At 39.0% G+C, this 9,127-nt stretch overlaps 1 pseudogene; it reads right to left on the bottom strand.

Moving 5' to 3' along the window:
• Window positions 1-3,532: 3,532 nt before the first annotated feature.
• On the bottom strand, window positions 3,533-4,738 carry LOC123590705 (annotated as a pseudogene).
• Between the last annotated feature and the right edge of the window lie 4,389 nt (window positions 4,739-9,127).

Consider the following 9,127-nt stretch of genomic DNA (forward strand, 5'->3'; position numbering starts at 1 on the left):
AGTTTTAGTATAGAGCAGAATTTAAACTCAGGATTTTCTGACTTCATAGCTGAGTCAGAACTAGACCTTGAGCCCCTCGACCCCATATTTACCTTCTTAGTCTTTACCCTGGAAAGACTGGGAATACAAGCTCTACATTATAATTCAGCTAGACTCCTGCTATGGACTGAATTGTGTCTCCCCCAAATTCATATGTTGAAGCCTTAACCTTCAGTGTGACTATATTTGGAGATGGGGCCTTTAAAGAGGTGACTGAGGTTAAATGAGGTCCTAAGGGTACAGTTCTGATCCAATAAAACTGGTACCTTTACAAGAGCTTTCTCTGCCATGTGAGGATACAGTGAGATTTCAGCCATCTGCAAACCAGAAATAAAGCTCTCACCAGAACCTGACTGTGTTAGCACCCTGATCTTGAACTTCCAGCCTACAGAACTTTGAAAAAATAAATTCCTTTTGTTTAAGCCACCTAGTCTACAGTATTTTGTTATGACAACCTGAGCTAAGACAGCCACTACCTTATTTTTTCACCTTGGCAAATTTCTTCTCCTCTCTTAACCTTAGTTACCCATTTAGCCATAAATTCTAAATTTATTTGTAAAGGCACAATTCTCAAATTATTAAGAATAAATCTCAGTTATGCTGCTGATTTAGCAGAAATCATGACTGTCAATATCATGTTAACAAGCCAAACATACTTTTTAAAAATGCTTTAGAGAGCTGAAGACACAGGGAACATAGAAAAGAAACACAAAGAAACTCTGAAAGTAATGAGTCCTTCCTAGGAGAGAAGAGACATACAGCTGCTCTCATCACTGGAGCAACAGCACGAAAAAAGAACCTGCCATAGACGGGTGTAAGGAGAAACTGGCTAAATTTTAGTCAACATTTAATGGCCACATATGGGCTGCCATGACTGATCAAATTCCAAGGACACACAGCCAAGAGGAAGTCTGCGTCCATACATTCAGTTTCTCTTATGGGTCTTTAGTCAGGGGCAAGTGGGCAAAACGTTGGGAGGAGAGAAGGAAAACCAAAAGAGGTCCCCTCCTAAGGTGTATAAAGTCTCCCACAAGTTCAGAGCAGCCAGTTTCTAGAGTCAAGAGGAACAGTTTAGGAGAGTGAAAAGAAATCCCCAGAGGTACTCCAGGGTCCAACTATGAAGGTCTGGAGATGGGTCAGGAGTCCTCACAAGCAATCCAGACTTCCAACTACCAAAGCATGAAAACTCATCAGGCAGGCTGGGACAAAATCCTCTGAGGCATTCTGGACCTTTATGGAGAGAAGGGTAGCTTCCCTCCAAAGGTCAGAGGATGGGCAGCAAGGCCAAAGGAGATCTCTAAGCACAGAAGAAGGAAGCTAGACTGAAGAACAAAATAATCTCCCCAGCAAGCCAATAACCTGGCAGCTTGGCTGTAAAGCAAGGAGATAACTCCATAGTTCTGAAAACTGATGACCTGGCCACAAAACCCAGGTGGGTCTCTAGGATCTTGTTAGCTTTCAGATCCCAGGGTCTGCTGAAAGGAAAGTCCTGATCCCACTCTTATAACATCTGAAGCCAGTGGTGAACTGCATCAGATGAAAACCACAACACAGCCAGACACAGCTCAACTACAGCTCGAATTAAATTTCAATGGCCTGACTGAGAAGAGCAGGTGCTTCTGGAAATGGCCCTTATGGCAATCACCACCCAGAAAGAAATCTATTTTCTTTGAAATTACAGTTTTTTCTCTGTAAGGTGTGTGTGTGTGTGTGTGTGTGTGTGTGCGCGCGCGCACGCGTGCACACGTGCCTGCATATGCAAAAATCAGTCTGGATTCATACATTGGCATATCGCCATATATAAAAATCATCTCAAAATGGACCATAGACCTAAATGTGAAACCTAAAACTGTCTAGAAAAAAATATAGAAGAAAATCTTGGGACCTTAGATACAAGACCAAAAGCACAATCCATAAAGGAACACACTGATAAATTGGACTTCATCACAATTTCAAGCAGCTATTCTTCAAAAGAGCATGTTAGGAGACTAAAAGACAAGCCATAGATCACAGACTAGGAGATAACATTACAAAGCAAATATCTGCTAAAGGACTTGTCTCTAGAGTATATAAAGAACGCTCAAAACAATAAGAAGAAAGGGTGCCTGGGTGGCTCAGTCGATTAAGTGACCGACTTCCACTCAGGTCATGATCTCACATTCATGAGTTTGAGCCCCACGTTGGGCTCTGCACTGACAGTGTGGAGCCTGCTTGGGCTTTCTCTCTCTCTCTGAGAGAATAAATAAACTTAAAAAAAAAAAAAAACTCAGTAATAAGAAAACAAAAAACCCATTTTTAAAAATGGGCAAAAGATTTCAGCAAACAAGACACTTTACCAAAGAACATGAACCGAAGATGGCAAATGATCACATGAAAAAATGTTCTACATCACTCGTCATTGGGGAAATGCAAATTAAAATACCACTACATACCTACTAGAATGGTGAAAATTAAAAAGATAGACCACACCATGTATTGGCAAGCATGCTTGTATTGGGAATGTAAAGTGTTAAAACCACTTTGAAAAACAGTTTGGCAATATCTTTAAAGGTTGAACATGCACCTACCACATAATCCAGGCTTTCTAATTGTGGGTACTTACCCAAGAGAAAAAATATATATGCCCATACAAAGACTTGGACACGAGTGATCGTAACAGCTTTTTTTTTTTTTTTTTTTTTTTTTTGCAATAAACACAAATTGGAAACGGCCCAAATGTCCATCCACAGCTGAATGGAATACCAAATTGTGATATAGCCATACAATGGAACACTGCTTAGCAATCAAAATCATGGACTACTGATACATGCAATGGTATGGATGAATCTCAAAATAATTGTTGATTCAAAGAAGCCAGACAACAAAGAGTACCTACAGTGTGATTTCATTTGTCTACAACTCCAGAAAATGTGAATTTTAGTGACAGAAAGCAAATCAGTGGTTGCTTAGAAATAGGAAGGTGAGGATGAGGGGAAAGAGACATTACAAAGGGGCACAGAAAACGTTTGAAGATGATGGACATGTTTACTGTCTTAGTGATGATTGTTTCATGGATGTATATGTCAGAACATCAATTTGGACACTTAATATGTGAAGTTTACTTTATGTATGCTATACTTCAAAAAAAAAAACTGTTATTTAACATGAAAAAAATGAGATACTACCCACCAGATGGACTACAGTGAAAAGTTCTGGTAATACCAAGGGTGTGGAGAAATGGGAACTTTAATCACTGCTGGTGGAAGGGAAAGGATGCACAACTCTTTGGGAATACTGGCAGAATTTACTAAAGCCAAACAAACACCTGTGCTAGACCCAACAGTTCTGTTTATTGGATGATACTCAAGAGGATGCATGCATATGCCTACCAAAAATATGTGCAGGAATGTGCATAGCAACTTTACTCGTATTTACCAAAAAAAAAAAAAAAAAAAAAAGAAAAGAAAAAATAATCCACCAATAGTAGAATGGATAAATTGTGGTATATTTTCCCCCACTTTCCTGAACTTTATTAAAGAAAGAGCGATGATGGTAAATCTCGAGAACATAATCAATTTTTTAGGATTCTTCCCTCAAAAACGTGACATTTGATTTCCAAACACATGCCAGAGCATAGATGGTTCCCAATTGTACTAAGTAGGTGAGAAGCTGAAATCCTAAAATGTTCACCTTCCAACTTTCCCCGGTCTGCAGTCTGTCTTTGGATCAGCAATAATTGTCTGAACAGCTGCTATGGCTTCATTAATTTTTGTCTGCAGCTCTCTGAGCAATTGTATATGTAGCAATCACAGAATTTGAGCAGCTCCATTAAGAACTGCATCTCCTGTGTCAAAACCAAGAATATGTTTGTCTAAAGCAACAGGCAAGTCCTCTTTTGTTTGATTTGCTTTAACAACTGCATCCTGGACCAAAATTTGAATTGCTTTAGGATTATCAGTTAATCATCATGACACTGAGTCTGAAGGTCAGCCAAAGTCATTACACCAGGCTTGAAATTGGGATTATTTACATCCAAATTGATCAATGGTTCTGCATTTTTAGCTGCATTGTCAGCATTTTTTTCTATCATCAGCTACCAAATCCTTGTACTTTTCAGCATTATCTCCATATTCAAGTCTAATAGCTAAGCCAAGAAGCCTGTCAATTACTTCTTGTCATCTTGAATCTTGAAAGGACAGTTAACATCTCTGAGATACTTTTCAAAGAACTTGGGCCAATCACTGCTGTGGATGTTTCTTAAATTACCTGTTTTCAATCTAATAGTGTCTGGTTTTCTGGTCTTCAAGCCAAACAATAAAGTTTCTAAATTATTTTTTTTAATGTTTATTTATTTTTGAGAGAGAGAGCAAGCAGGGGAGAGGCGGAGAGGGCGGAAGGCAGGGCAGAGTTTCTGAAGCGGGCTGTGTGCTGACAGCAGAGAGCCCGAAGCGGGGCTCAAACCCATGAACCATGAGATCATGACCTGAGCCAAAGTCAGACGCTTAGCCGACTGAGCCACCCAGGTGCCCCTAAAGTTTCTAACTTCTGTTTCATCTTTACAGTTGAATGAAGCCAGCAGGATTGTTGTTGTCAAGAACTGTCAGCTTGCATTTGAACATGATCCCTGTGTCTTGCTCTGGTCCCCCAGCCTTTGACCTGGAGAGGAGAGGCAAGGAGGGGTGGCAGGCACCAGTGCAGGCACTGGCAGTGGCAGCAGAGAGAGGGCCAAATTGTAGTATATTTATACAAATTGTGGTATAATATTACACAGGAAAAATGAACTACTGCAACAGAGTGGCAACAGATTATCGAGCCTCAGAGACATACTGTGGAATGAGGTGAGCCACACATGAAGAAAACATACTCTGTGATTCCATTTTTATGAAGCTCAGAACAGGAAAAACTAATGGTAATACAGATCAAAATGGTGGCTATCTTTGGAGAAGTGTTGATTGGAAGGAGGCATAAGTGAACCTTCTGGGTTGTGTTCATTTACACAGAAATATGTAAAAATTCCTTCAGCTGTACACTTAAAATTTGTGAACTTTGCTAGATGTAGATTATATATCAATGAATAGTAAAACAGTCCCAACAGTAGCAGCAACAAATAATGAACACTTAAATTCCATGATGTAAAGAGGGAAAGATTGGTAAGGAAATACAAAGATGCATGGAACAGAATTTCAAGAAATTAGGAAGTGGAAACTTCATTCAGCAAGAATTTCTAATCATAAATATGTAGTTGCTCTTGCCATATCTCAGGGATTCTTTTTTTTTTTTTAATTTTTTTTTCAACGTTTATTTATTTTTGGGACAGAGAGAGACAGAGCATGAACGGGGGAGGGGCAGAGAGAGAGGGAGACACAGAATCGGAAACAGGCTCCAGGCTTCGAGCCATCAGCCCAGAGCCTGACACGGCTGGAACTCCCGGACCTCGAGATCGTGACCTGGCTGAAGTCGGACGCTTAACCGACTGCGCCACCCAGGCGCCCCTCTCAGGGATTCTTAATTGGCTCTACTTCTTCCCTCCCTCATCCTCATTGTCTATTTTATTTTAAGACGTATTATCAAATTTCTTTCAAAAATTGGAATTCCTATTTATTATTGTAAATGATAGAGAAATCAAACTACGATATGAATGTTTCACTTCCCTAAGTTAGGAACTTAGAGCTCCAGCCCAGACCCCCTTTGCTGAACTGAAAGATCCCAGGATCCAGTTGCCTACCAGGTGTATCCACTTGGGATCTCAAACATTCAAAATAGACTCATCATCTCCTACCCACTCTATCCTCCTCCAGGTTTATCCGCCACCCTGAATTCCCCATAAATGGTTCACCAGGAACCAAAAAATCAAGTTAGCTTTTCCCCTCTGCCTTATATCTCCTCATCCAAGCAATCAAAAAACTCTGCTGATTCTGATCCCTTGGTATGTCTTATCTGTCCCTTCTACTCTGTACCTCCTACCTTCTTCTATCTTGGTCTCATTATTTCTCTTGTAGATTGTAACAGCAGTCTCTCAAAGAATGATTTGCAGTCCACAGTCCTCCTAAGAGTATGAATTGATCAAAACTGAACCTTTTTTTTTCATTTTTATGAACTAATGATGCACACTTACAACCTGAATGCTAAAGTAGATATATATCTATATCTGGATAGATAGATAGATAGATAGATAGATAGATATAGATCATTCCATCAAGTCTTGGTTTTTGAAAAAATGACATTTCATCCTAATGACTCAGTTCTTCTTCCTCAGGAAAGTGACAGTGGTATGGTAAGGTAATTTATAGGATCATTTCTCCCTCATGCGAAGTGGACCACAATCAAAAAGTTTGAAGGTCACTGTCTTTATTATCATCTTGCCTTTATTCCTGCCTTTCTTCTTCAAATACATGCACACGCTATCACCTTAGTCTGTACTACCAAAAAGTGATTTATGCAAAAAATATAATTGTGTCAATTTTCTTGCTCAGAATATTTCAGAGTTTCTACATTGTCTTCAGTGAGGATTATTAACATATTTTAGGTCCTTTTCCCTTTAAGAACAAATGAATAATAAAGTTTTTGACTTTCTTCTGAGAACAACATACATATACACAATATAATTTCATAAAATTTCAGAGATTTTGCAATACCCCTGAAGTCTATCCATAGATTTACTAGAGATTTCTCACCCGGCCTTTGAATAGCATAGAAGATCTTTTGCTTACCTACCAAAACCCTTCACTTCACTCCTCAATTTAAAGAAATTTCCAGGGGCTCCTGAGTGTCTCAGTCAGTTAAGCGTCCACCTTAGGCTCAGGACATGATCTCACGGTTCGTGAGTTTGGGCCCTACATTGGGCTTTGTGCTGACAGCTCAGAGCCTGGAGCCTACTTTGGATTCTGTCTCCCTCTCTTTCTGCCCCTCCCCCACCGTGCTCTTCTCTCTGTCTCTCTTTCTTGAAAATAAATAAACATTAAAACAATTTAAAATAAATAGGTAAATTTCCAGGGCCGTCTGGGTTGGTTAAGCATCCAACTCTTGATCTCAGCTCCAGTCATGATCTCACAGTTCGTGAGTTAGAGCCCCACATCGGGCTCTGCGCTGATGGTGCTGAGCCTGCTTGGGATTCTGTCTCTCCTTCTCTCTCTGCCCCTCCCTCACTTGTGGTCGTGCTCTCTCTCTCTCTCTCACGCACACACAAAATAAACTTAAAAATAAAAAAATAAAAGGAATTTACAGAACACACCATGTTCTATCTTACTCCTTATTAAAAAAATCAACTTTATTTTGGAATAGTATGAGATTTACATAAAAATTGCAAGATAGTACAGACAGTTTCAGTACACCCCATACCCACTCACCCCCATTATTAACATCTTACATCAGTATGGTACACTTGTGACAATTAATGAGCCAATATTGATATGTTATTATTAAATAAAGTTCCTACTTTATTCAGATTTCTTTATTTTTACCAAATACCCTTCTTCTGTTCCCGGATCCTATCCAGGGTACTATGTTACATATATGTTATATGTAATGTCTCTTTTGGTTCCTTTTGGCTGTAATAATTTCTCAAACTTTCGTTGTTTTTGGTGACCTAGACAATTTTGATGAGTATTGGTCATATATTTTATAGAATATCCATTAATTGGGACTTATCTGATGTTTTCCTCATTATTAGGCTTAGGGTTACGTATTTTGGAGAGGAAGACCACAGAGGGAATGTACAATTTTCACATCATATCTAGGGTGCATGCTATCAACATAACCTATCACTGTTAATATTAATCTCGATCCACTGGCCAACGTAGAATTTGTTAGGTTTCTCCACTGCAAAATTAATCTCTCCTCCCCACTCCCTTCTATGCTGTATTCTTTGGAAGGAAGTCCCTGTGCACAGCCCACACTTCAGGAATGTGGAGCTGTATTCCACTTCCTGGAAGGCACAAATTCTTTTGCATGGGAAACTGGTTTATTCTTCCTTTCTTTTATTTTTTAAATGCTTTACCCCTATCTGCAATGCTGAAATAACAAAACAGTCCCCAAATTTTAATGGCTTAGCACACAATTTATTTCTTGTCCATGTCATAATGTCATCGTGGTTCTGCTCCACAAAGTCACTCAGGCACCCAGGCTGACAGTTTCCATCATCGGGTAACTACACCTTCTGATAACTTACAACTTCACTAGTTGTTAAAGCAGATAAAAGGTCCTGGAATGTTTTGCACTAGCAATCAAATGCTTCAGCTTAGAAGTGTCACATGTCACTTCTACCCCTAGCCCGCTGACAGAACTAGTTACATAGCTCTGCCTAACTACAAAAGAGTGGGAAAGTATAATCCTTCTCTGTGCCTGGAAGGAGAGAGAACCAGACAGGGGCGAGCACTAAAAGTTTCTACCATGAGCCTCCTAACCCACCTGCCCACCAAATAAAATCCTATTCTTCCTCAAAATCTCATTCAGCTGAAATGCTGTGAAGCCTTCACGGTCTCTTCCTGACAGACTTTAGGTTCCCTTCACACTCCATCAGCACTTTGTACAGAGCAACATTAAAGCAACTATTATATTGGATTGTAATTGTTAGTTTGCATGTCCTGTAGAAAAAAACAGTCAACCTGCTATCCTTAGCATTAATACAGTGCCTCTTACATAGAAGATATCCAATAAACCTCTATTAATTATTGAATTAATTGGTGGATTTTATAATAAAAATTTTATAATAAAATGTTACACAGGAACTTCATATGTAATACAATTACTCATAGATAATTTCTTGGCAATTGAAGTGGAGATTTTTTTCCCTTTACTACCTTTAAATGAAGTGTTGAATCATACCTTCAAAAATCTTTTACCTACATTAGCATGAGGAATCCTGTGTCTCAAACATATGGTCATATTTCTACTTTATTCCAGAGACCTGAGTTAACTTTTTATTTTTAAAAAATTCTCCCTGTTTTTAAAATTCCAGTCTTTCTAATTGTTCTCTAAGATTCGAGAAGCACATCCTTTCATGGTGTGTGATTGGTTTTTATTTGTAGGTTTGTATTACTTTCTTGCATGGTTTGTAATGTCAGAAACCTACTTTAACATGTGGTCAAGAGAGGAGAGTAACACCTTAATT

Source organism: Leopardus geoffroyi, chromosome B4 (assembly GCF_018350155.1).
Source record: "Leopardus geoffroyi isolate Oge1 chromosome B4, O.geoffroyi_Oge1_pat1.0, whole genome shotgun sequence".
In the NCBI taxonomy this organism is placed as follows: Eukaryota; Metazoa; Chordata; class Mammalia; order Carnivora; family Felidae; genus Leopardus; species Leopardus geoffroyi.